The sequence below is a fragment of the Sciurus vulgaris genome, assembly GCF_902686455.1.
Source record: "Sciurus vulgaris genome assembly, chromosome: 10".
NCBI lineage: Eukaryota > Metazoa > Chordata > Mammalia > Rodentia > Sciuridae > Sciurus > Sciurus vulgaris.
The window spans coordinates 27,060,138-27,086,792 of NC_136470.1; the positions used below are offsets into that span (position 1 = coordinate 27,060,138).

The 26,655-nt window shown below is 34.3% G+C and overlaps 1 protein-coding gene and 1 long non-coding RNA gene across 2 annotated transcripts in view; one reads left to right on the plus strand and one right to left on the minus strand.

Annotated features, from left to right (window-relative positions):
* The window catches only part of LOC306638119 (uncharacterized protein), a 734,580-nt gene that overhangs the window by 24,481 nt on the left and 683,444 nt on the right, over positions 1 to 26,655 (minus strand). Inside the window, exon 15 of the mRNA XM_079101234.1 lies at positions 2,715 to 2,862. The gene's annotated coding sequence lies outside the window, so the exon portion shown is untranslated. The remainder of the gene's footprint in view (positions 1 to 2,714; positions 2,863 to 26,655) is intronic.
* LOC306638120 lies at positions 1,264 to 5,739 on the plus strand. Its single transcript, XR_013757366.1, has 3 exons — positions 1,264 to 2,286; positions 2,718 to 2,823; positions 5,602 to 5,739. It is a non-coding gene; the product is annotated as an uncharacterized lncRNA (long non-coding RNA).

Genomic DNA, 26,655 nt, shown 5'->3' on the forward strand with positions numbered 1-26,655 from the left:
TGCCTCTATCAACATGAAATCATTTCCACTCCATCTAGGCAGATTCTTTAGGGAATCTGGAAGATGTTTGACAGCCTTCTTAGTTTTCTCAGATGATGAGTACTTTAATCTCTCCATGTTCTATCAGTCTTTGCTGTGGGACTTAGAAGTGAAGGTTGTTACAAAACCTCATTCACAATGACCTTTCTACTTGAAGCTAAATAGAATGGATCAACTTAGTGGATATTTTGTTCAAGTGAGCACATATAGAAGGAAGGAAGGGAGGAAAGAAGGAAGGAAGAGAAAGAGGGTGGGCAGGAGTTATATTAACCTTAATTAAGGTCCTAGCAGGACACTGGATTCATCTCAGATGATTCACATAAAAGTTTTTAATAGAGGAACAATATATAGTATGTCAGGCATAATATAACAAATAAGAGCTGGTGAGACACTGAAACACAAGTAAGAGTAGAGAGACTTGACCACCCTAGGGCCAAGTCACAGAAAAGATACAGTGCTATGGTGGATCACTGAAGTGAAGACCATAGAGGAGGACTCTCTAGTGAAAGCACTGGCTATAGAGGGACACAGTCAAAGTCACATTTGTGGCAAAGCAAAAAGGACAGGGAGAGGAAGTGCATGTTGTTCTCTCTTCCCATCATGTTCCTCCTGGTAATTGCATAGGCCAAATCAAACCAGAGGTCAGCCTCCAGAGTACTGGGGACATGTAGTTCATAGCAGTCTTCTCCACGCTCCCAGAAAGGATATAGAGGGGAGTAAAATGGGTCCAGTGGATGAAGCAGGAAGAGTGGGTACAAATGTTCAGCCCTCTTCTCTACTGCCTGGTGACTCAGTAGGTGTCATCTTCAACAAAGCCATAGATGCTGAGTTTTCTTGTGCTTAGTACCTGAAAAATGCACTTTTAATTCAGTTCAAAATTCTTCTGTACTAAGGTGGAATCATATTTACTTTATTAGGAGGCGCTTGTACCTGTCTCCTGCTCATGATAAATCCAATTTCTTATTCTACCGAGAGAAAGTATGTCAGGCAGGTGTGGGGCTAGGCAGCCATAAACAAGTCTACATTCAGCTCACACAATCTAACCCTTTTAGAGACTATCAGTGAGTTTATTTTCAAGGGGACTGAAGTTGATTATGAGAACAAAGAAGCAAAAGTCATACTATATAATAAAAATGGAAATTAGTTTAAATTTTCAATTCTGTTTTCTTCACAATGAACATAAAGTTCACGTTCTGCACATCTGTTTGCTGAGATGGAGCTGTAGTTATTTAGGGTAAACTAAAATAAACCCAAATAGGTTTCTAGGGTCATCCTCAAAACTGAAAACATGTATCTGGGTTTCTTCATGGGCAGGTTTTGAGACATACTACTTGGGGTTTTCATGCAGGTTGTGATTTCCTCATTTTTACAAGAACTATAAAATCACAGTGTTTTCCCTTTATATTTTCCCTTTCAAGCTTGGCTAGCAAGCTGCACTGATCTGGTGCCAATATTATATCCTGACACACTGAAGGCCAAATGTCTGCATTTTAGAAAACTTAATTATAAAGAAAAGATTTTATAAAAAGCCTGCTACTGATAGAAATGTTTTCATTAGGTCTATTTTCATCCGATTAGGAGCCAAAGCAGCTTCCTTTCTGTTTCTTTTTCCTTCTTTTCCTGAACCACTTTGTTGCTGTGTTTGCAGCCTGGTGCTGCAGAACTGTGCTAGCACAGGAGACCAGGAAGCAGACGTGACCAGACACAAAGGTGATAAAGGCTCGTCTCATTTCAGTGTTCAACCAGAGTGGAATGCAAATAGCAAGCAGGGCATGACAAAAAGTAAATTCAATCTTTAAAAATCCTTCTTTTAATAATCTGAGATGGTATGGCAGCTCAGGTAAGGCATTTCTATGAGTATAGGCTTTTTAGTTCAGCAAAATCCCCTTAAAAGCCTGATAAGAGATAATATAAATTTGTCCCTTTAATATAAATGCTATTTCTTTGGTTTTTGCAGTACCTTTTAAACACACAAATCCATATGCACACCTATGTTTTTCTGATGACTTCTCTTTAGTATATCACTTAATTACAAATTTCCATTGCAAATGTTTTTGCTTATCCACTATTATAAGACACTGACCTGGGAGGTGGAAGTTTAAACATTAACAAGAAATTTATTTGTCCTCTGACAAATAAATGACAAGTGGCCTGGAACCATACCCAGAGACATTTAGTTCATTACAATATTGCAAAGTGCTTCTTTATAGCCATGAATATAATGCACATTGGAGCACCTGGAAAGAGGTACGTGGTTCTGCCTTTTGGAATTAAAGACTGTTTCCAGATCACATGCATCAGAAGTGGATTTTGAAAGAGAGAGAGAGAAAGGAATTTGTCAGATGTAATAGAAGTACGTTCCAGACAGAAGTTCAAATACATATTCTCTTTTGAGCTCAGTTCAATGAGATTTGAGGACAAACATTGAGATATATATTGATATTAACTTGGGTTTGAACTTTGACCCAGACTTAGATCAGCCGGCTGCTAAAAAGTAATGTTCTAATATCTGAGATAATGCTCAGTTGATTAAATGACACAACTTGTAGAAGTACGACATACCTGAGAGTCCTTTGCAAGCTGACTTACTTATAAATGAAGTTGTACCTTGGTGTAATGTGATTAATACAGCTTTGAGAATCAGATCACCTTGATTAAATCTCTCTTACACTTACCAGCTGAGTGAGCTTGGGAAAGTGGACTAACTTCTGAATGATGGTCTTTTCACCTGTATGATGAACCCAATGGAGCTCAGCAGCACTGTTGGGAAGATTGGAACTGAAGGTGAGGCTTCTGGTTCACTGTGTAGTCCACAGTGCTGCTCTATAAATGAGCAATAGAAAATGATGCAGAAAGGGAAATTTATTTATCCTATATCACGAGGCAGGCAAGGAGAGTAATACTATATCTGTATAAAAATTTGCCCATTCCATTTTTTAAAGGAATCCGTAACCTTCTGCTGCTTTTTAAAAATAATATTTTGCAAACCCCAGTACTTCTGAGATGGCATTAGCGTCTGCCCTCTGTATCCCACAATTTGTGGGCAACATGGTAGTGAGCAGTTATTAAGTGTCAAGGAGAGGGTAGAGACAAAGGAGAAAGATGTAGACTTTCTGTGCTTATTTTTTCAATTCTAGAACCTTCTTTCCCTATGCTCACCTTCAACATAACAGGTTTCTGACATAAGCATGCAAAAGTTATGACATAACATGTCCCGAAACATTCATCTGAGATAGATTCAAACAGGGTGAGAATCTCGCTAGCATTTCCTTCTAGAAGCAGATTTCTTTGTCTCCTATAACTACGCTCAAGCTGAGCATGTCAGCAGCAGCAGAGGGAGATTTGTGATCTGAATCTCAGGCTTGAAGTTGTTTACTGTTGAGTATATTCAAGCATCATTGCATTTTCTTCTCTCTTTTTAATATGTTACTGGCAGTCTAATGGCTTAAAGCATCTCTGTCCAAATGGGATCTTTTTTGCTTTGTTCTGCCTTCTCTCTGCCTCAGACACATGGCCACCTGGCATATGCTGTGTGTTCTCTGTGCAGAGACTGCCAGCAAGCAAACAAAGCCCGTGTGGACACGCATGGGCAGAGCAGTCCCGGTGGCTGGAAATTCAGTCAACCCGCTGGTCATTTGGTCAAACATTCAGATCAGATGGTCTCTTTGACTAAATTAACTGTAGGAACAGCAGATCCTGTCATGGATAGACGGAGAAAAGAAGGGTAGCAATTCACAAGTTTCCTTTCAATGCCCCATATCACTGACAATCTCCCAACAAATTTGATATTTTAAAAATTCAAATTAGATAATTATTGGCTAAAGCTACATAATTATTTTAGAACTTGCAGAGGAAAAGGAGAAAAATTCAAAATGGTTGTTTTAAAAGACAGTCTCCATCTCTCCTTAGAAATTACAAGGATTTTTAAAAAGCTAATAGCTCTTCTGTACATAAAAGGCAGTATTCAAGATTAGTATATTCCAGGAGGTAATTTCTCTATATATCTAAGTTATAATAAAACCAATTTGGGAAACAAAGGAACAATCCTGCAAATAGAAGTAGCTGCCAGGACACATTTTTGCATTCCTTTTCTCTGGAGGTGATACTGTATGAAGCACAACTTGCTTTCCACAAAGTAAAAACATAATTAAAAGGGCATACAAGATTCAGTGTCTTAATTTCTTGGTTTTCTAAATTTATATTTTACTCTTTGAAAGATACGTAGAGTAGCTTTTGAAATTTTAGTTGTACAATTGTTTCTATTTTTGCTAAAATAATTTGTTGGCAAACAGTTATCCCAATAAGTTTAGCATAAGATAGTGTATTTACAGTTACAATGAGACAGTGATTCCCCAAGCTGGCACTTTCCTTTTCTCCATGTACAGTTTGATTAAACAACAGGGGTCACTGAACTCTAAGAACACACTGAAGCTAAGTGGTATAGTTTCAAATCTTCAAAAGGCACATTATACATTTGATTAGTGTCTAGCCTTCATAAGACAAACCACAAACAGATAAGTCTAAAATAGCCATAGATAAGTCTAACATGAACTGTAGTCTCAGTAACTACTCAACTGTGGTCAGAGCAATTCAATTTTTGTTAACTATCCAAAAATAAACCATACCTCTGTTGATTGTTCACGTTTTAGAATGGATGATGAAAAGTCCTACTTCAGTAACTTATCTGTCTTAAGTAAGGAAAGCAAATGAATGATACAAGATAATAGATGAAAGGCACAACATCAGTGAATTCTTCGACTCTTCTCTTTCATCATTTTCCCCACCTGAATTTTCTCTTATCAGATACCAGATTAGTATACTGTGTCTTCTAAAATTTTATATAATATGAATTTCAGTTATCCAAGTTCAGGCTATCTAAACAAGTTTTCTATGGTATATCTGTATCCTGCTACTTAATTTCTTGGCCTCAAGTTTGCCAGGATATACATGTCAATGTCTATATCTATATCTGTATCTACATCTTCAGATGCACCATTATCATCATCTGTTTATGCTTTAATATGACCATATTTTCTAGAAGAAAAAATTATATGTGAACACCCATGTTTTTCTAAGCCATCTTTCTTACTTAATTTATTATATCTTCTTCCCTAACAGAATGTGTGCATGTGTGTGTGTGTAGCAACAATCCTTCCATATATCAATATTTTTTCTAAAGATGAAAAATGAACTTCCATTCTTCAACTGGATATTTATGATCTTCACCAATCTATTCTTTAAGGTGACTTTCCTACCATACTTATTTTAACTTTTTCTCACACTTAACTCTCTCTTAAACTGGTTCCTCATACTCACAAATATTTTTTCATATTCATGTTATTGATCATGTGATGCCACATGCTAAGCCTTTTTTCTCTTCCATTTCCATGTTTGCTAATTCAATGCATCCTATGTATGGCTGAAGTACAACTTAAACCACAAAATCTTTCCTGATTTTCTGTTTTATGTACTTTCTCTCAAATCAAATATAATAGAGCATAGAGCATTTCTACATGCTGTCTTGTGGTTATTACTTTGTAATTGTATTTTTTTATTCGATAGATATTGAGAACTTACTATGGGTCTAGTGTTACACGAAGAACTGGAGATATAAAGATGGAAAACATAACTCATATTATCCCTACCATCAAGAAGTTCATAAGCCAATGATGAGACATGGGGAACAGTATGACTTCATATTGAAAGGTACTGAAAGTATAGAACAACAGCTCTTACATTGAAAAATGGCTATATTATAATCTGGGACATTATGAAGTATATGACAGATGAAAATACACTTGGACTAAAAATAAAGCTGAACAGGAATTTCCAGTGAACCAGTCACAGGATATAGAGTAGCGTGTCATGAGACATTCCAGACAGATGAACACCTGCAAAGGCACAAGTTTAAATGCATGTTTGAGGACAACCAAGTAGCTCAAATGGCTAGAACTTACATTGCATGAAGACAAGTAATGAGAACTAATATAGGAGAAGCAGTCAGAAGTGAGAACTAGCTTATCTTGGATGTTATCAATAAGGAATATCATCATATATTCCTACTGAAAAGGCCATTTTGCACAAGTTATGGAGCGAGGTATACCAGTCAAACAGTTATTAGTTGGAAGGATAAAATTAGTTTCTTACCTAAAATGTGGATAGTAAGGATAGGGAGGAAAGCAGAAGAAAGATTTACAAAGCTTGCTTAGATTCTGTCTCTTTGAGGTGTAGAGGCAAATGACTACAAAACAGGAGGCACAGGTTTGGGAAGTAGAATGAGAACATCTACAAAATTGGGAGAGTTGGTTTAATCATTTTCCAGATGTTTGTACGTAGATTTTGGGGTCTACTCTACTCATAGACTACTTAGGTCTTTCAGAATAAGAATCACTAACTTTTTTTTCTCTGCATTTACACTGCACATAATCCATGGTCCTGTCTTTAGAACTTGAAGAGGGAATGAGTGGACTTGGTAGATTATATAGGTCTCAGCAACTGTGCTGGTCTGGCAGTTTAGGGGACCTCAGTTTCAAAACAGACCATCTCTCCAATTTCAGTGGCAAAGGAGGTGGAAGTGTCTATCCTTTTCAGCCTTCCAAGTCTCTGATGAACTTGGCAGCTGGCATGAAGGTATTCTAGATACTTGTGTCCCCTTTCTTATGACTTGGGATTCCCAAAGACTTTTGCTAACTTCTGAGTTCTTAAGTGAAATAATACAACTTGTTGGTTGGTGATGATTTTGCTAAGCCAGTTTGTTAATTTCTGGATCCCAGATACTAGGAAGTACTGAGTGGTTTTGAATAATAAAAATATTAATGTAGTAATTTCTCAAAGGTTATATCACCTCTGAAAACATAGGAAGTTTAAACCTAAATTTAAATTCAAAGTGACTTGAAAATGCATATCATAAAGATTTCCCACATAAATATTGTTTGAGCAACAAAGCTATGAGACAATAGTACTAGTACGTCATCATGGAGGCAAAAATAAGGAAGTGTTGGGAGTATGTCAAACACCACTTGTTTTTCTTTTCAGTTTCAGTTCATCTCAGACTAACATCATGATTAATTAGTGAATTTAATATATTCAACTTTTCTTGTGTTTCTGGGCTCCTATGGAAAAATGATTTATTTTTTATTCAGCTCCTAACCAGTTTTAATGAAACTTTAAAATAATATTTTAGGATGTATCAAATTGCATTCTACTGCCACATATAGCTAATTTGAACAAATAAAAAAAGAAAAGAAAAGATTTTAGTTTCAGTAGTTACCAGGAAGAAAAACAATAGTTTTTTAATTGGTGAGATTTTAGTTTCCCAAAAGTAGCTAATATAAATTAGGATGTTTTTCTACAAAGTTGCTTATTGAAATAAAGATATTTTCTAGTTCAGTTTTATAATGTCTAAACGATGAGAGTAAGACAAAGAAAGGAAATATAATTTAACAATTTGAGGGTTTTTTTTTTTTTTTTAGTCTTAGTGAAAGTTTTGCATAAACTTGAGAGAAGGAAAAATAATTTGATAAATCATTATTGCAGTGTTACAATGGTTTGTAATAGCATTATTCTAATTTGGATATAGTTTTAATAGGTTTATACACAGGAATGATATGGTCATTTAACACAATACAAAAGAGAAGCAAGGACAAATATAAAAATATATATTTATGTGTGATTGGTGTGCTGCAAGAAATCACAAATATATCATAATGGAAAATTAAGAAGAATAAATATTCAAAATAGGCAATATCCATGATAATTGAAGATAATTAGAAAAGAATTCCTCCCAGTAGATATGCTGAAACTTCTGTTGGCTCACATGATAAAGCAGCTGTTTCAGCCCTACAGAGAAGTGAGATGAAGTTTTTATTGCCCTGACTGAATCTTGCTTTAAATAACAACATGACTTTTTGGCTAAAATTTTCTGTGTCTTTCATTTTAGGGAATTATACAGTTTCATAGGAGATACTAATTTTTTAAAAAAATCATAAAACATACATTTTCATATATGGGGGACACAGATAATATATAAATTTGAAGTCATATGGGAGTGGGACAATGTGGGACCGTTTATTTAGGGATTGTTGATTTCCACTGCAGTACCGAATTTGGAATATATATTTATATATATTATATATAAATATATATTATAAATATATTAAATTTAATATATTAAATATATATTAAATTTAATATATTAAATTCCTCTGAAATACACATTTCTTAGATGAGGAAACCACAGTTCAGGAAAATCCCTGTGGAAAACAAAGTGCATTTAAGTTAATGAAGGAAGAAATGTAGAAAGACACTCTACCAAAAATGGCACACCAGCCAGCCACAGTCACTGTTTTCAAAGGATATATGGAAACTGTATGGATTGCAATCAAGCTTTCAAGGAGCTTCCACGATCTGCATTTTGAGACAAGGCTATTCATGAAAGTCACAGATATTCTTCCTTTGCTATTAAGGGAAACACCTGAGTATCAAATTTCTCTTTGATTGCAGAGCAAGAACAAATTATATTCTGAGGTCTTGTGAAAGTATTTTCGTTGTAAAACTGATTCTCTTTGGGTAGGGATGCTGCAGACAACAAAGACTTTGCCTACTTAGCTTATTTTTCTCATTTGCTCATCTGCATTAAGGTAGGAGAATTTAGACACCATTATCCTCTAAGATGCCTGCACCTTACCAGCCACCTCATATCTTTCTTTTTATCATTAGTCAGTCAAGATAGAACCGTAACTGAGCAAATATTAATATTGAGCACTGTTTACATGTATGGAGGTTCCCAAGAAAGTAAGTGGGATCTTCCACTCAGGAAGCAATTCCATAAAAGACAGAGAGAGGGCACAGAATTTAGCTACATAGCTGTAAGACTCATGTAAGTCACATTACATCACAAATTGATGATGACATGAAGGAAAGGAATAGCTCACTCTCAATTTTAGCTGAACTCACTTATGATGAACAGAAAATTTCCTGAATTTCCCTCAAAAGTCTAATTTCAATCTGCAATAGAATAAAAAGGTAATCTTTGTAGATTTACATTAAATGTATATAATGAAATGTGCTATTAACTTTTATTATTTCTCTGATGACTAAAAGGATAACTTGGGATTCATTTTTTAGTGAATTTTCTTGTAGTTGTTTTATTTGCATTCCTCTGAAAACATGCCCTCTGATATTTATTCTTTACATGATTTGAATTTTATAATTTTGGAATTGAAAAAACAGTTATTCATTATTTGTGTGTATCAGAGAAGCAGCAGAAAGAAGTGCTGATAAAAAGGTTGAATAATGGCTAGACTCCAAAACTATTTTCCTAGGATACAGTTTGGTGAACACTGTATTAAATCACAGACTCACAGAATATTAAAGGAGGGAAAAACTTGAAGATCACCTAACCCAGCCCCATCGTTTTTACAGATCAGGAAATAAGCTAAAGGGATTAAGTGACTCATCTACAGTCATCAGCAAGTTAGTAACTGAACCTGAACCAAAATCCAAACATTCTATCTCATGGCCCAGTGTGTTTGCCCAAATAATGCCAGTTTTCTAAATTGTATATTTTAATGAGGGTGAAAAGGTAGGATAATCACATGATTAAAAATTTATAAAAGGCATAGAGTGAAAAGTGTATTTTTCACACCTTGCCTCTTGTAATTGCTTACCATCCCCTTTCTTCAATACTTCCTTATTGGAATAGCTACTTTCAAAATGTTGCTCAAAATCACAATCTCATTGAAATCCCACATTTTTTATGACCTTTTTTTTTTTCATTGCTGTGACAGAAGACCTAACAAGAACAATATATATTTAGTTTCTTTTGTCTCACAGTTTCAGAAGTTCAGTCCATGGTCAGCCTGCTCCATAGCTCTGGTTCTAGGTGAGGCAGAAAATTATGGTGGAAAGGTGTGGCAGAGGAAAGCAGCTCAGGACATGGTAACCAGGTAGGACAGAGAGAGAGAGAGAGAGAGAGAGAGAGAGAGAGAGAGAGAGAGAGAGAGAGAGAGAGAGAGGCGACTCTGCTCATCAGGGTCAAAATATAAACTTAAGTCATGCCCCCAGCAACCTAATTCTCAGCTATGCTCTGTTTGCCTGTGATTGCCACTCAATTAATCTATACCAGTGAATTGATCCACCAATTAGGTAATACCTTCCATAATCCAATCATTTTGCCTCTGAAAATTCTTGTATTGTCTCACACATAAGCTTCTAGAGGACATCTCATATCTAAAACAAAAAGTCCACTTTACTTGAAATCAAAACTTGTGGCTTCAGTACTCTCTATCCCATTTACTTATTTAATCCTTTCATCAAACCAATCATTTCCTATCATATTGTGTATCTTGTTTCTTTTTTTTGCTCATTGTTTATCTGTCTATACTAGAACACAAGATACATGGAGGAAACAGTTTTGTCTACATCTTAATTATTATATCCCCAGTGCTTAGTTGGATCTGAATAAATATTTGCTGGATTGAATTAAATCAAATACAATAACTTTGAACTACTGGGTGTTTAGTATATTACTCTTTGAATATTCTATGATTTATGCTTTCTAACAACGTTCTAATGTTTAGTACATGGATGTAACTGTTACATCATCACAAAGAACTTCACCTTATGTTGTTGTAGAATTTCCCTTTTATTCCTGCTATAGTTTGGATCTGGAGTGTCCTTAAAAATCCATATGATAAATACTTGGTTGCCTACCTGCAGTGCTATTAAGAGGTAGAACCTTTAGAACCTTTAGGAGGTGAGGCCTGGTAGAAGGAAGTTACATCTCTGAGGGTGTGCCCTTGAAGGGGATATTTGGATGCCACTCCCTTTTTTCTTTCTTTGTTTCCAAGTCAGCATGAGATGAGCAGCTTTTTTCCACCATGTGCTCCCCACCATAATGTTCTGCCCTGCTGCAGGCCCAAAAGCAATCTTCCAAAAATCCATGAACTGAAACCACTAAAATTGTAGGCCAAAATAAGTCTCCCTCCTCTTAAGATGATCATCTCAGAGGTATTTTGCCATAGCAATAGAAAACTCATTAACATAATACATTTTAATTCATGTTTTCATAAGTTCTGTCTTAACTCATGAAGTCATGTTACTGAATCTTTTTAGTTTTCATTAATGTATACTCTTTCCCATTCTTTTATTTTCATATTACCTTGTTATGCTTTCTGTGTTTTGTGTGTGTGTGTGTGTGTGTGTGTGTGTGTTTATGTGCATTTACTGTTGAAAATATTTATTAGTTTTTTTTTTTCAGGGGTGGGGCTGGGGATTAAAACCAGGAATCACTTGTTAAGCAAACACTCTACCACTGAGCTACATCCCCAGCCATCTTATTTTATTTTATTTTAAAGACAGACTCTTAGAACTGAGAATTAATGCAACCACTCTGGAAGGCAATATGGAGATGTCTGGAAAATCTAGGACTGGAACCACCATACCACCTAGCTGTCCCACTCCATGGTATATATCCAAAAGACCTAAAATCAGCATAGTATAGGGATGTAGCCACATCAATTTCATAGCAAAAAAATTCATAATGCCGAGCTATGGAACCAAACAAGGTGGCCTTCAATAGATGAATGGATAAAGGTGGTATATATACACAATGGAGTATTATTCATTCAAAAAGAAAGATGAAATTAAATCATTTGCTTATAAATGGATGGAACTGGAGACTATAATGCTAAATGAAATAAGCCAGAACCAGAAAATCAGTGGTCAAATGTTTTCTCTGGTATGCAGAAGCTAGTTTAAAATAAGGGGAAAAATAAATAAGAGTGTGAGAGAGAGAAAAAAATAAATGGGGTATGGAGATGGCACCAAAATAAATTGGAATTCCACCAAAATAAAAGAAAAATCAGGGGAGCAGAAGAAGGGGACAAAGGGAGAGGAAGGAGGGACAGGATAAGGGAAAAATAGTGGAATAAGTCTGACCTAACATTCCTATGTACACATATGAATATACTACAGTGAGTCTCACCCTTGTGTATATCTACAACACACTATTTAAAAAGAAAAACAAATGTAAGTAAATATCAGAAAGATCAGTAGAGGAAAGGGAACAGGGGGAGGAAAGAGGCGGAGACTAGGGTAAGTACTAGGGACTGAATTGGAGCAAATTATATTCTGTGTATTTATAATTCTGTCAAAATGAATCCCACATGCTATGTATAGCTAATATAAGCCAATTAAAAAATTTAAAAGATATAGAATCTCATTAAGATACCCAGGCTGACCTCAAACTTACCACCATCCTTAGACACCCTCCTGTCTCAACCTCCCATATAGCTAGGAATATAGGTGAGCACATCAAGATGAACCAGATAAAAATCTTTAATTAATCATATCCACGAAGACACCAACCAAGCTAGCATCTTTATTTTGTTGTTGATTTAGATAGTGACTATTACTTCCCTTTAATAATACCATTGTTCTGTGTTCCTCTTTCTTCCTTGCCCTCTCTCTTTAATACTTGATTGTCTTTATTACTCTTTACCTTTGGACTATTAAATGTGAATGAATTTATACTACTTGGTTTGCCAAATTTAAGTTTCAGGTATTTTAGAGGGGACAATCAGCCAAACTTGCTATACAGGCAATTCTAATTTTTGTTTACCCAGATAAATTTTTGTGTTGTTTCTAATATAAGAGGTTGTAAAATTGATGAGAAAATAAATTAAACAAATTAGGGAAATTGGTGACTAATGAGTATTGATTATCTACTGCTACTATAATGAATTGCCATAAACTCAAGACTTAAATCAAATTTATTTCTACAGTTCTGGAGGTCAGAAGTCCAAAATAAATCCATACAGTCTAAATTCAAGATTTTAACAAGGCTGTCTCTTAAGGGGAGCTCCAAGGTAAAATGTTTCCCTGCCTTTTCCAGATTATAGTCTGTCTGTATTCCTGGATCTATGGACCCTCCAACATCCTCAAAGTCAGCATAGCAGCACTGTCAATTTTCTCTCTCTGCTCCTCTCCTCCTACCACCTTCTTTAACCCTGATTCTTCTGCTTCTGTTTTATAAGGACCTTTGTAATCACATTGGACACCCAGATGAACCAAGCTAATCCCTTCATCGAAAAATCTTTAATTTAATCACATCCACAAAGATGCTTTTGCAACATGGTGAAATATTCACAGGTCCTAAGAACCTGGTGGGGGGGCATTATTCATACTAACAATAGCAAAACCTTTAGTGAAATTTCCACTTACTTTAAATAGAAAAAATATAAAATATAGCCAATGACCTTGTGATTCTATGTAGAAAGAAAGGCAGGAAAATGTGATTTCAGGCAGTGTCAGAAGCATATTTTGGTTGCACTGAAAGAAAGAGATAAGCTTACAAAGGTGAGGGGTCATTTCAGTGCTGACATAGAAGAAGCTGTTGGTGTTTGCACTTGACCATCTTCAGCCTCTACCTTAACTGTGATATTATGCTTGGTTAGTTTGTCCTGTCCCAAAGTGGCTGTACCCATTTAGGTTTGCAGACTTCTTCATGAAACTGAATTGTCCCAAAGTAGAGATTGTTGAAAACCACTGATGTTTTGCATGATTGTGGCAAGAGTTGAAAATATATGCAGTTGGATCCTAATCTAACTAAGTGGTGACTGAAAATAATGGGGAAATTGTGTATGTACTGAACACATACAGACCTTTATGTTGTCATTATTCCATAAAAATGCAGTGATCATTAGGTTAAGTGAAATAAGTCAAGTACAAGAAAGACAAGTTTCTAATGATCTCACTCATATATGAAATATAAAAAGTTGATCTTGTAAAAGTTGAGAGTAGAAAAGCAGTTACCAGAGACTGGTGAAAATAGTTGGAAGGAGGGATGGAGAAAGATTGATCGATGGGCAGTAAGTGATAGTGACTTAGGAATAAGAAGTACTCCACAGTTCAAAAATCTCAAGGAAAGATTTTGAAATACTTACCATAAAGAAATGATAAATATTTGAAGAGATATGCTTAGTCTGACTTAAACATAACACAATTCATACATGTATCGAAATCTCACATTAACATGAATAATATGCATAATTTTTATTTTTATTTATCAGCTAAAGTGAATTAAAAATAAAAAAGAGTATAACCACTATTTACCAGAATTTATATTACATTAGATTCTATAAATGATCTAGAGATGATTTAAAGTGTATAGGAGACTATGTGTAGGTTATTGACAAATACTATATCATTTTAAATAAGGGGCTTGAGCATCTATGAATTTGGGTGCTTATAGGGATTCCAGGAAACAATTTTCATATAAATATGAAGAGAAGACTGAAAATATAATATTACAAATACATATTTTATCTATTTGCCTTTTTTGGCCTATATATTATTAAAACCTTTGGTTCCCAGATATTTCAGATGAGACAATCAGAAAATTAGTCTTCTATCAGTCTTTCCTATTTTTCTTTTATCATTTCTTTATTATTAGGAATATGCATTTGACTTCTCTAACTTAATTGTGTCACATTGATCTTGCAAATATATCCAATACTTTCTACCAATTCTTGTGTCCGGTTTTGATCAGTCTTTCTTATTTAACTCATCTCTTCCTTTTGTATTCATTTTAAGACATTCTCTTGAGAATAAAATTCCCAACTTCTTGCATGTTTAAAGCAATTACCTGTAACTTTATACTCAGTATGGCTTCTCTGCATATAAAATTTGTGGTTCATGCTTTCTATCCTTAAGCATCTTTTACATATTGGTTCACTGGCTTTTGGTGTTGAAATTCCTTGGAAAAATTTGAGACTAGCTTGATTTGTTTTTCCCTTTACAAGTGCCTTCATATTCTTGACACCTAGATATCTTTAATACACAATATTTTTTGCTGTCCTGACGTGTTTAAATCACGTTTCTATGGCTCAACGTGTTCCTTTTAGTTATGAAAAGCTGTCTTCGTTTATGATATTTTCAGTGGTAAAATAAATATAACAAAGTTTATTGTTTTAACATTTTATTTTTACAGCTCAGTGGCATTAAGTATGTTTACATCCTTGTATGATCATCAACATCTTGGTTTCTAGATTTTTTTCATCTTCCCTACCTAAAACTGTACACGATAAACAGTAACTTCCCTCATTCTCTGTTCCCTGCACCTACTGGCAACCATCATTCTATTTTCTATTTCTAGAAATTTGATTCATTTAGGTGTATCACATAAGGAATTATACTGTGTCCTTTTGTAATCTTCTATGAAGTTTTTAAAAATCATACCTTGAATATATTATTTTTTGTTTATTTCATTTTGGTTTCTTCAATAGGTCTCCAACTATGCACATATAATTATGCATACCTAATTTAAATTGCTAACACTTTAAACACTTTAAAAATCTTTTGTTTTCATTTTTTACTTTTATATTCTGTTTTATTTACCTTGTTTTACTAATGACTATTCTTCTTTATTTAAGTTTCTCTGTATTTCTGTGATCTTTTTTCCTACTTTTCTGAAGTAAGACAGCTGGTGTTTCAGTTCACATATTTTCTTGACGTCTCTTGCCCGAGTTCTTTTGTTTGTGTTTCTAGTCTAATGTCACTGAGGCTCGTGTTTCATGAGGTTGTTTTTCTCAGTTCATGCTGAAATATTTGTTCACACTTTTTATAGGCACCGTGGTCCTGGTTTTACTCGGCATTGTGCTTCATGTTTCACGTGTATATTTTCTTGTGTAGATTATGTTCCACTTTCATTTATATTTACTCCCCAATGAATGAGTGGAATTTTCCTGGGTAAATTATTTTCATAAGGTTGCCATAGATTAGATATTCTGGAGTATTTTCAAGGTTTCAAAATCCAAATTTTCTCTCCTTTGCTGACACATATCTCTAGATTGATTCATGCTAAAATACCTCTTCCAGAACATTGTGTGTGGTGTGTGTGTGTGTGTGTGTGTGTGTGTGTGTGTGTGTGTGTGTTTCTTTCATCTAAGTTACTTTGAGAGGGGGTTGGGGGCAGCCTTGCCATTAGAGCTGCTCAGATCAGTTCCATTCCTGTTAATGCAAAGAAGAAATATAACTTCACAATTCATAGTGAGCCACTCACTTTTAGGAAATATACTTTTACTGGTACTTTCTGAAACATGCCATCACTGAGCAATTTTATAACTCATATTATTCCCTGAAATTTTTGCTATGTAGCTTCTGTTCAATGTATACATTTCAATTTTGCATCCTAGTTTACTTGAAAATGCAGTAAGAGTCAGTTTTATTATCATTGTGACTCTTGCATGATTTCTAAAAAGGGAAGAGTAAAAGATGCTGACTTAGGCAAGGAAATTCCCTTAATAGCTTCTTATCTGAACTCCAAAAAGTAATATAAGTTTCAAGTAGGGAAATAAATAACCCTCATGTTGTGCCGTATCCTATTTGAAGTTAGGTTCCATGATATTATCCATAGTGTGCTTCATGCATCACTTCTTACATTATCTTTGTATTTATCTTTTTATTTATTCTTGTTTCCCACGGAGTGCTTACAATAATATCATTATAAGGGCTTAGCCAATATTTGTTGGAATCTAGTAGATGAATGAATAGTGAATGTTATATATCAAAATAATGGTGCAATTTTTATGCACACCATAGACAAGATATGAGAAATTCTCTACCTATCTTAGTCTTCTGAACACTCAATTAACCCTTCCTAATCAGTTAACACTGTATCTTTGCAGTTATTTCTTAATTGATTTTTGTTAAATGATAAGGTGATAATTTTAAACATGACCATTGGCAGATTACACATTTCAACAGTAGTGTCAACATACAAGGATAACTCCTGTGTACTACCTCATCATATATAAATAATTCAATGTACTGAAAAATTTGAAACAAGGATATAGGAAAATGTTCTTTATATGGGTCAGAGAATTACACAATGACTTATTTATAATTATGAATTTATTTGTTTCTTTCAACTAGTTCAACAGTTTTCCAGGATTCACACCACGGACATAAGCTGATCAATAAAGTTTTGAAACTTTTTAATATCTTCTTTGTAGGACACAGTATGTCCTTTTGATAGACTATTTCCCCAACAGTAAAACAGTTGTTTTTAAAAACTTTTTAGGTTTATTGCTTTATCTTTATGTGCCATCCAAAACTGACATGACATTAGAGAGGCAATTTGTATAATTACAAAGAGTTTTGCAATCTCTGGATTTATACTGATATGTAATCTTCTCAAGATGAAATAAAAGCCCTTGGTTAGTATGCTGGTTAAGAAGATGTTAATTTCAATTATTATCCAGTATAGACTCACCCTACTGAGCATGAATACTGTATTTGAATTAATTATCTTAATTTAATTGCTTTTTATTAATCTAAATACTTAAAAATGGGATCATATCTGCAATGAATTTTTAAGAAGCTTTGTAGAGGTTTATCATCATTCCCCATTGAATTTTATTATAGCAAATACGAAACATAAACGCATCTTACATTCTTCACCTTTGCATATTTAAAAAAGTTAAATTTCTGTTTCTTAAGAATAGAACTAAAACCATTTCATTAAGGAAAGTTAATATCATCCATTCTTAAGTAAGATTATTGGTATTTATTATTCCTAGAACATTTAAAATGTCAAAGCCATTATTTGATTTATCTCCATCTAAGGAAAAATACAGTATTTCCTCATACCCCATTTCACCATCCAGAGAGAAACACATACACACACACATAGACACACATATCTATATCTATATTTATAAATCTATCTTTGTATCTATAGGAGAACTCAAAAGTAATATAAATTTCAAATTGGGAAACAAGTAGTGCAAACGTTTTAAGGGAAAGTACTAGAGGTCAGGTTTCACGATTTATATTTTTATTCATAAAATGTTTACTATATGTGTGTGTATGTATAAATTTCATACTAACTGTAATTTTTGAAAAATTTAGTGTTAGCAGGATCTTAGTATCCTTCTCCCTCTACATTAAGAGCATTACAATGGCTCTTGCTTACAAGAATAATCAACCTGTAACATGGTCTCCAATAATCTCTACCTCCAGAATTCAACAAAGTTGATAATCCCTTCCCCTTAAGTGGGCTGGAATTTCCCACTCATTTTAATGAACAGAATACCGTAGAGGTGATGGGATGGCACTTACACAATTAAATATTTTAAAGATTATATTTTCCTTCTGTAGCCTCTTTCCCCATCCCACCTCTCATTATTCATGCTGGGAAAAGCAAGCCCTTTGTTACCAGCAGCCCTATGGAAAAGCACACACAGTATGAAGAATGAGCCCCTCATTTCAACAGGCTTCAGAGAGTCAGAGCACTCTGGTACCATTCCAGTGAGCTTGGAAGCAGATCTTGACTTTAGGATGTGACCTTAGACATGATGGCAGCCTGAAGCTGGACCTTGAGCCACTGATGCCCACTTAAGCTGTGCCCCGATTCCTGACCCACAGCAACTGTGAGATAATAAATGTCTTTATTTTAAACCACTGTTTTGGGGGAGTTAATTCATTGTGCAGCAGTGGACAATTAATATAATTAATAATAATCCCCTTAAATTGAAGAATTCTTCTGACATAAGATTAGAAACTAAATTTTTCAAGGCTATAGACAAGTGTTTCTTTACAAATATAAAATTAAGTGGGGTCATCTATTTAAACATTGACAATAATGCATTTTATTAGTAAAATTTGGAAGTTAATAAAATGAAAAGGGAAACCTATCTCTTAGCCCTTAAGATTTTTAGAAACTATTTCTCAAACTACACGCTTTTTCATGATGTGCAGCTGGTTTTAGAACTAGACCAATGGAAGTTTGAGTGTATCTTTAGCTCTTTCTTATTTGTTTTTTTGAGCTTCATATCCACTTATACAGTTACCTATTGAACATCTCTACTTGAATGTTTTAAAGTCATTTCATGCTTATTTATAAAATTCCAAGCCTACCCCTCTTCTCTTTTCTCTCCTAGTGAGCATCTCCCTCAGGCCTCCATTTTGACGCTCCAGAAAGTGAGGAGTTATCTATTACTAATCCCTATGCTAAAAGGAAAAGAGTTAAATTCTGGGACTATCCCTAATTTAGTATAGGTTGAACAACAATGAAGCAGATTTCTCTTTTGGATGTTTTCTAAGTAAGCTGATCCTGGCTCTTGGGGCAGACAATCCTGCTCTCTTCAGCACAGGACATCCGTTTGCGGTTTCCAGGCAGTGGTTCAAATGCTCTCTATCAGTGGGAAAGGGAAAGGGCAGTGAATAAAATGCGTAGTCCAAGCAGTGGCATGCATCTACCACGGCTCACATGCCACTGGCCACAGCTTAGTCAGGAGAAAACATCAACTTGCAAGGAACGTGTAATCTGAGAAATATAATCTTTAGTTGGTTAACCATGATCCTAGCTCAAATTGAATGAGACAGTACAGTTTGAGGTTAAGATTACAAAGTGTTGGGACAGATTTCCCAGGTTCAAATTCCTGCTCTACCACTTATCAGCTGTGTGATCTTGGACAAGTTATTTTTGCTTCTCTGTGTAATAGATTCCTCCTATGGAAAATGTGTACAGTCCAATCTACATCATGGATATCTATTTATAGAGTCTTTAGAAATGTGCTTGGTATACTTAAATGTTTTAAGGTTAAAATGAGTGCTACTAAAGCAGTGAAAAGAGACACTTCACTTTCAGTCCCTTATTTATTTTCTATATTTACTATCACCAAGTTTTGTTGATTATGGCTCCTCAAACTTCTTTCACTCTGCCCTAAAATATGCTGTCCACAACGAAAGAGGATTATTCTCCACTCATTAATCTTCATGATTTCCCAAACCCTCTCATTGTATTTATAATGAGAATGGAAGGAAAGAAGACATGATGATTGGATGGAAGGAAGAGAATAAGGGAAGGAAGGAAGAAAGAAAGAGAGGGAGGCAGACAGACAGGCTCTTTCTTATAACCTGCAAGTCTCTGACTGTCTGGCACTTGCCTAAATCTGGGGCTTCTCATTCTCCTGCCTCTCAACACTCTATCCCCAAATGTCTCATTTTAGTTTATTGTATAGATATACACTGTTTCCTCCTTACTGTCCTTCTTCCTTTCTGGAATATACCTACTCTTCCTTCAATTGATGCTTCTTTTGGAGATATAAATTAATTATCATTTTCTCTGTCACATGCTAATAACCACCTGGGTAAGTACAGGTCAGCTATGTCTCTCAAAATAATGTGATCTTTACAAAGTACATGCCTCATTTTGTTGCCATATGAATTTATTGTGATTTTTAAAAAAAATTTGTTTCTCTTACTATTTTGTAAACTTTTTAATGATGGTGATTAGTTTTATTTTGTTTTCTGAAAGTATCTCTAACTTGTAACACATATATGGGCATATAATAGACATTCAAGAAATACTTGTATGGAAGAAATGAATCCCTGTTGAAAAAAATTATGTTATATTGATGATGAAAACTAATACAAATAAGCTACTGAGAACAGACTCAGGGATGTCTGCTAGTATGCAAGAGCCAGAGGTATACCTTGAGGCAAACTGCGAATCATGAAAACGAATCAACAAAAACTTTGTCATCATAATTGCACTATGACTTTTAAAACATTTCTCCACTAAGCAATAAATGAGAGGTAATTATAAGATATGTGCATTATTAAAATAACAGAGCATTTCTCTTTGTCTTTATTAGAAAATTTATGAATATAGAGAAGAGTAGAAAGTGCAATGGACACTCACATACCCATCACCAGTATCAACAATCATCAAAATTTTGCATATTTATTCCATCTACCTATGTACCTTTGTTTGGGGGGTGCATTTTAAAGTGGATCTCTGGAAGAATGCCATTTAGTTCTTAAATATTGTACTGTGTTTCTTTAAAATAGCAACAAGAGCACTTACTTATACAAACACATGACATTAACACATATGAAAAATTATTCAATCCTTAGGCAATATCCAGTACTGTTACTAATCGGGTTTCCTTTTTTGTTTAAAATTTTTTTACACAATTCAAGATCCAAATAATGTATACTCTTTATACTTGGTTATTATGGAAATAAGAATATTTATAAGTAAAAAAGTTTGATTTATATTTAATAACATCTCACAACTTACGTCTTTGTAACAGACTGGTTGGAACATATAGGTAATTTACTTGATTTTACTAACCAGAACCATGTCAAAATAAAACAGCTACAAATGTTCAAAATAACAGCTATTAACAATTGGAACCTGGGCTCCCCAATAAATTCGTAAGACAACAAAATAAGGCATGTACTTTGTAGGAAAGATCACATTATTTTGAGAGACATAGCTGACCTTGCCTATCATACACAAGACCCAGAATTCATTCTCCAGTACTGAAAAGAGAAACAAAACAAAACAATTGGAACTTATGTCCTGTCCCTTTAAATCTCCCTTGACAAATTAAACATGGAAGAAAGGCAAGTGTGCCAGATCTGGGATTCAAGTCTTCAGAAACTGGAAGCTTCCAACTTTTCTCTTGGCACACTGTCTTTGCAAATCTTGAGCTACTATGTAAGAAATCTGACAGCCCTGAGGCCACCACTCTGGAGAGTCCATACATAGGCAGTCCCTACTGGCCCAGCATTGCTGCCTTACCGAAGGAGACCCTAGAGATAAATACTATCCTGTGGCCTCCAGACAAGCCCAACCACTAACTGAACAGCACTGGAAAACCTGTCTCAGCAGAACCACCCAGCTGAGCTCAGACTAAATTATTCTGAACTTTTTATTTTATTTAGTTTTGTATGTGGTACTGAGGATTGAACCCAGTTCCTCAGGCATGCTAGGCAAGCACTCCACCACTGAGCCACAATTCCAGTCCCCAACTAAATTTTTCAATTGTGAAATTTTAGAGGGTACTTGTTTCAACTGCATAGTCTCAGGGTAATTTGTTAACTAGAAATAACTATCAGGAATCTAAAAGAAAATATACCTTTTTAGAACTACCTTGAAATTTCTAATTCTTGTTTACTGAAAGTACTAGGTCATAATTTGCCTAAAATGTACTAAACATGTTTGGTAGGGCTTATTAATATAACCCAAGAATATAATCACTGAGCTCTATCTTTTTAGAATTATATTTTTCCAATCCAGAAAAATCTCTCCCAATACCTGACTCTAGAGTGAACTTCTTGCTAGTTTTGTCTATGATATTTTGACAATAATATTGCAGGTTTCCCCCTTTTTTCCCAAGTTTAACAGAGCTATACTTTAAATATGTATCTGAGTGAACAGCTTACACAAGTACCCACTGAGATGAGGGTAACGAGAGATGGAGGAAAAGAAATGAAAGACAAGAAGACTTTAACTCTGTGGCAGTTGGCTTCTAGATTGCTTTTTGTTTCTATAAGTCCTTTTACAGGTGTCTGCTTTAGCATCCAAAGTTGAACTAATTTCATCTTATGAATATATTTTTTGCATATTAGAAAAAAGTGAATAATTCTAAAATTCAGATTTTTAAAAGATTTCCCTAGGAACAGCTAAATTATTGCCTAAGGGCCAATGTGTGAAAAAACCAGTCAAATAGAACATTTCTTTTTATGGAGTTGTGTCCAGGAAGTGATATTTCAAATCAAAGAGATGTTTCACGATTTCTAAATCTGTATACTGTATTCTACTAAGATATTCAGGTACTGTTAAGCATCCTCTGATGCTGGTCCAACAGAATTTTCACTTCAGTATCTCTGGAAATGCAAACATACATAAACTTTTCTTCCTAATTGTTCCTTGGGAGTATATTTTTTTCTTGTAAATATCCAAAAGTTTTCCTGTAGCAGTTGCTGTAATAATAATTTTGAGGGCAAATTAAATTTTTTGAGTCAAAACATATTGTGAGTCCTTCTCTTTAATAGTCATTTTTCTCATCTTCAAGTACTATTTCCTGAATTTCCAACATCTTTTTCCCTTTTTGTTTCTTTGCATTTTAAATTACTTCATGAATCTGGTGACCAACTCTAGGTCCTGTAACCAAAGTTGGCTGTATCTGGTTCTTGTTGAAACAGACAAAAATAAATTTCTCTTTGGAGTGATCAAAGGGACAGAGCAGTTGGCAAATTTCAAAGCATGATTATGGGTTAAACATTTTTCCTGTTCCTTCTGAGGCCAACTGCTAAAAGAATTCATTGGCTAACAAAGTCTTGGTTTCTTTTTTTGGATAAGGTTTGTGTTTTAATTTTATTTATCTGGACAGTTACAGAATGAGATTCTTTCTTGTGGTTCACAAACAATAAATTTCAAATCTATATGTCAATGCAGAATGAAAACATTAAAACATAGAGTGGATTTTCCAGAAACCAAATGGCTGGCATTTCACTGAGTATCCACAGTTAAAAACTATAATGCTCTGTGGCTATTCCCAACCAACAGCAAGTGCTAACAGGTTTTCTCTCCAAATGTTCCTCATAAAAGACAAATATAGGGCACTTCATAATTGTATATCCCTGTGTGCCTTCTAAGAAACATCTGGAAATCGCCAAGGTAGGCACCTGCAACCAAACTAGTTACCCATCTAATTTATGTCATTAAAAAAAAATACTAACGTATCCTCTTAGCAAGCTTTAAATTAGTCACCTACATTCTATTATCAATAGGAAGGCAACTCACTTCCTTCTTTTAGGTTTCTGGTAATATTTTTCCTCCTTTTACAAGTCAGGGGAACATTCGTGAGCTAAAAGAAAAGAAAAAAGTAACTTTCATTTAATTTTATTTTAGCTACTTTTAAAAAAAATAATAGTAGGGAATAAGAGTAGGTCTGCTTTGAATTATTTTTGTGTTTAAATTAATACATGATAGTGTGATGGCCTTTAATTCTGGATGTGCTAAGGGAAAGTGATATTATTGCTATTGTAGTCCTTTTAGTCAAGTAGTAAAACAAACCTAGCCTTCGAAGCTATGGTCAGCTGCAAAGGAAGCTCAAAGAACATGTAATCTTGATGTTCTTTAGAAATGAGAAATCTCTATAGATGACAGTATACATAGGAGAGCTGTTTATTTTGCTGACTGAGCCACTCAAAGGTAGAAAGTAGAAGAAAGCAGACATGTCGTTTGCATTGAACCTGGACTTAGATCTTTAGGGTTCAAATAGTCTGGAATCAAGTCCTAGGTAAGCCCCACAGCTGCTGGAGTTTCCTGGGGACCAGTTACTTAACTTCTCATTCTTTATCTCCATAATAGGGATCAGAGAACATATTTCTTAAGGTGTCTGCCATTATTATTAGAGTAAAACAAATTCTGAGTGGCATGTTTTACATTACTATCTTTGTATTTAAGTTACATAGAATTTTACTAAAAGTAGGCTATTTTACTGACTGGAACTGGCCACATTTTAGTAAAAATTTAATAGCTAAAATTAGAATGGGATTTCACATTTCCCAAAGCAGTACTTTTGCTAAGCTTAAATTGTCAAATTATTTTTTTTAAAAAATATGCAGTTGATTAAGTAATAATAAAATTGAAAGTCAAAACTTTAAAAATGTTTTTAAGAAGATTGAATCTCAGCTGTTTCTGTAGTGGGGTAATACAGATCCTGCTAGGTACTGGGTTGGAGGCACAGATAAGAGTGTCTAGTTCATGCCCATGACAGATTTTTTTTTTTTTTAAAGATATTTTTAATCAAATAAACTAACTGCAACTTTCTGAATTTCCTGGATTTGTTGTATCTGAAAACAGCAACCTGAGACCTTGTCATATCTGTGAGATTGTTTGAAGTGAATAAAAGGCTAACAAATGTTAATGCATTGATGACATTGTAATTTGAATAAGTTATAGCTCAATTGGTCTAAGAGTGCCTCTTGTATAGTGGTACTTAAAATGGCAAGCAATATTGTAAACTTTTTACAGAAAGTGTAAAATCTTGTTCATATGATCTTCAGGATAGGTACTTTTCCAATGTCTGATCTGCTGCCTCCTGTTTACTTACACTTACATTCAATTTGTTGTACTTTAGCTTTATAAGGTTATTCAAAATATTGAATATCTGTATACATATATCGAAACTCCTCTAATGTGTTAAAACTAATCACTAGAACTTCCGATGATAAAATAATAATGATGATGACAGGAAAAGCAAAATGTTTGAAAGAAATAGGAGAAATAATTTATGGATGTAGGTTTCTTCATATTCAGTTTGCTACTTTGCAGTGGGAAGGGGCTGGGTATGTTTCTTCAGGGAGCTGTTCCTTACTAACATAATGATAACTAGTAGATTGATCTGGACTTGTAAACCTAGGAATTGCTCTCTGCTATATAAGCCACCAGCCAAAAAGAAATAATATGAGCATTACTCAGTATCAGCAGACTCTATCTATGCCTCCTTATCTAATTATAATCCTTATTAGCATATTACTTTTCCCCAAAGCTAGAGTGGGATAAGAAATAGGAAAAAGGGAGGAGGGTGACTAATGAACCGTAAAAGTGTCTTTATGGTTTAGTCAAATAAAATCTAATCTGATAACAAAAAATTTAAGATTTTGAGATCTTTGGAGAACACTGTCATTGAAACACATGGCTTATAGTGACACTATGTATCATGAGAGAGAATTACTGGGATGAAAAAGCAAATGAGAATGAATTATTTTAAAATCACCTTAGAAAAAAGAAAAAAGATTAGAGAAAGAGAAGTTCATGGCTTTTAAAAATTCGCCTTAAAATAAACTAACTTGCTTGTAGAAATACAACCTATTTAACATCAACACATTGGTCCAGTAGACAATACTCCCCCTGAAACAGAGGCTTTTTTTTTTTTTTTTTTTTTAGGATCAGTAAAGAAACCAGACTAAAATAAATTTATACAGATGGCAGAGATTTAATGGTGATAAACTGAATATCAAGTTTGATTTGGGCCAGAAGGAAATAAATTATTTAAATTATTGATTCGATAATCGAATAATGATTGGGTTAACATAAAGTATATAAAACATAGTTATGATAAAAATAAAAATGACTATAATGAGATGTTTATTTCCTTAATTTCAAAATAAGTGAAAAATAAGTTAAACTATAAAGGTGCAATTTTTAAAAATTATATTGATTTTTGTCCATAAAATATAGATATCCACTTATCTGCATCTGTGCAAATAAAGACTGGTCCTGGGGAAAGTGAATAGGCAAACCAAACAATGGAGCAAATCAAGTCAGGAAAGAATGGTCAACACAGGCGGTCACTCATACCACCAGGTGAGGGAAGGATTCAATTCTTAGGAAGAAGGACTGTACAGACTCGAACAAAATCACAATTCTCAAAGATGAAACTCCTGAATAAATATCACTATTTTTTTTATAACTAATTTTTTTTTTTTTTTTTTTTTTTAAGAATTGGTGAAGTAAATAATGAACCGATGTGAACATCAGTTGAGCAGCTGTTGAAAGTTGTGGCAGTGCCCTGTTGTGTCACAGAAATGAGTAAAAGCAGTTGCCACTTTAGTGCTTTGGTCTGGTTAGTGAGGAAGATAGCTGATTATATGAGGTATACTGGGAAGCAGTCTTTATCATAGCAGCAGCTTTGAATTTTCTTAGAGTGCAGTACTTAGAAAAGATCAAGGATCAGTATGTTATGTCATTTATAAAAATTTACTCAATTCCCAGCACATAATAGGTATGCAATGTCTAATTCCCTT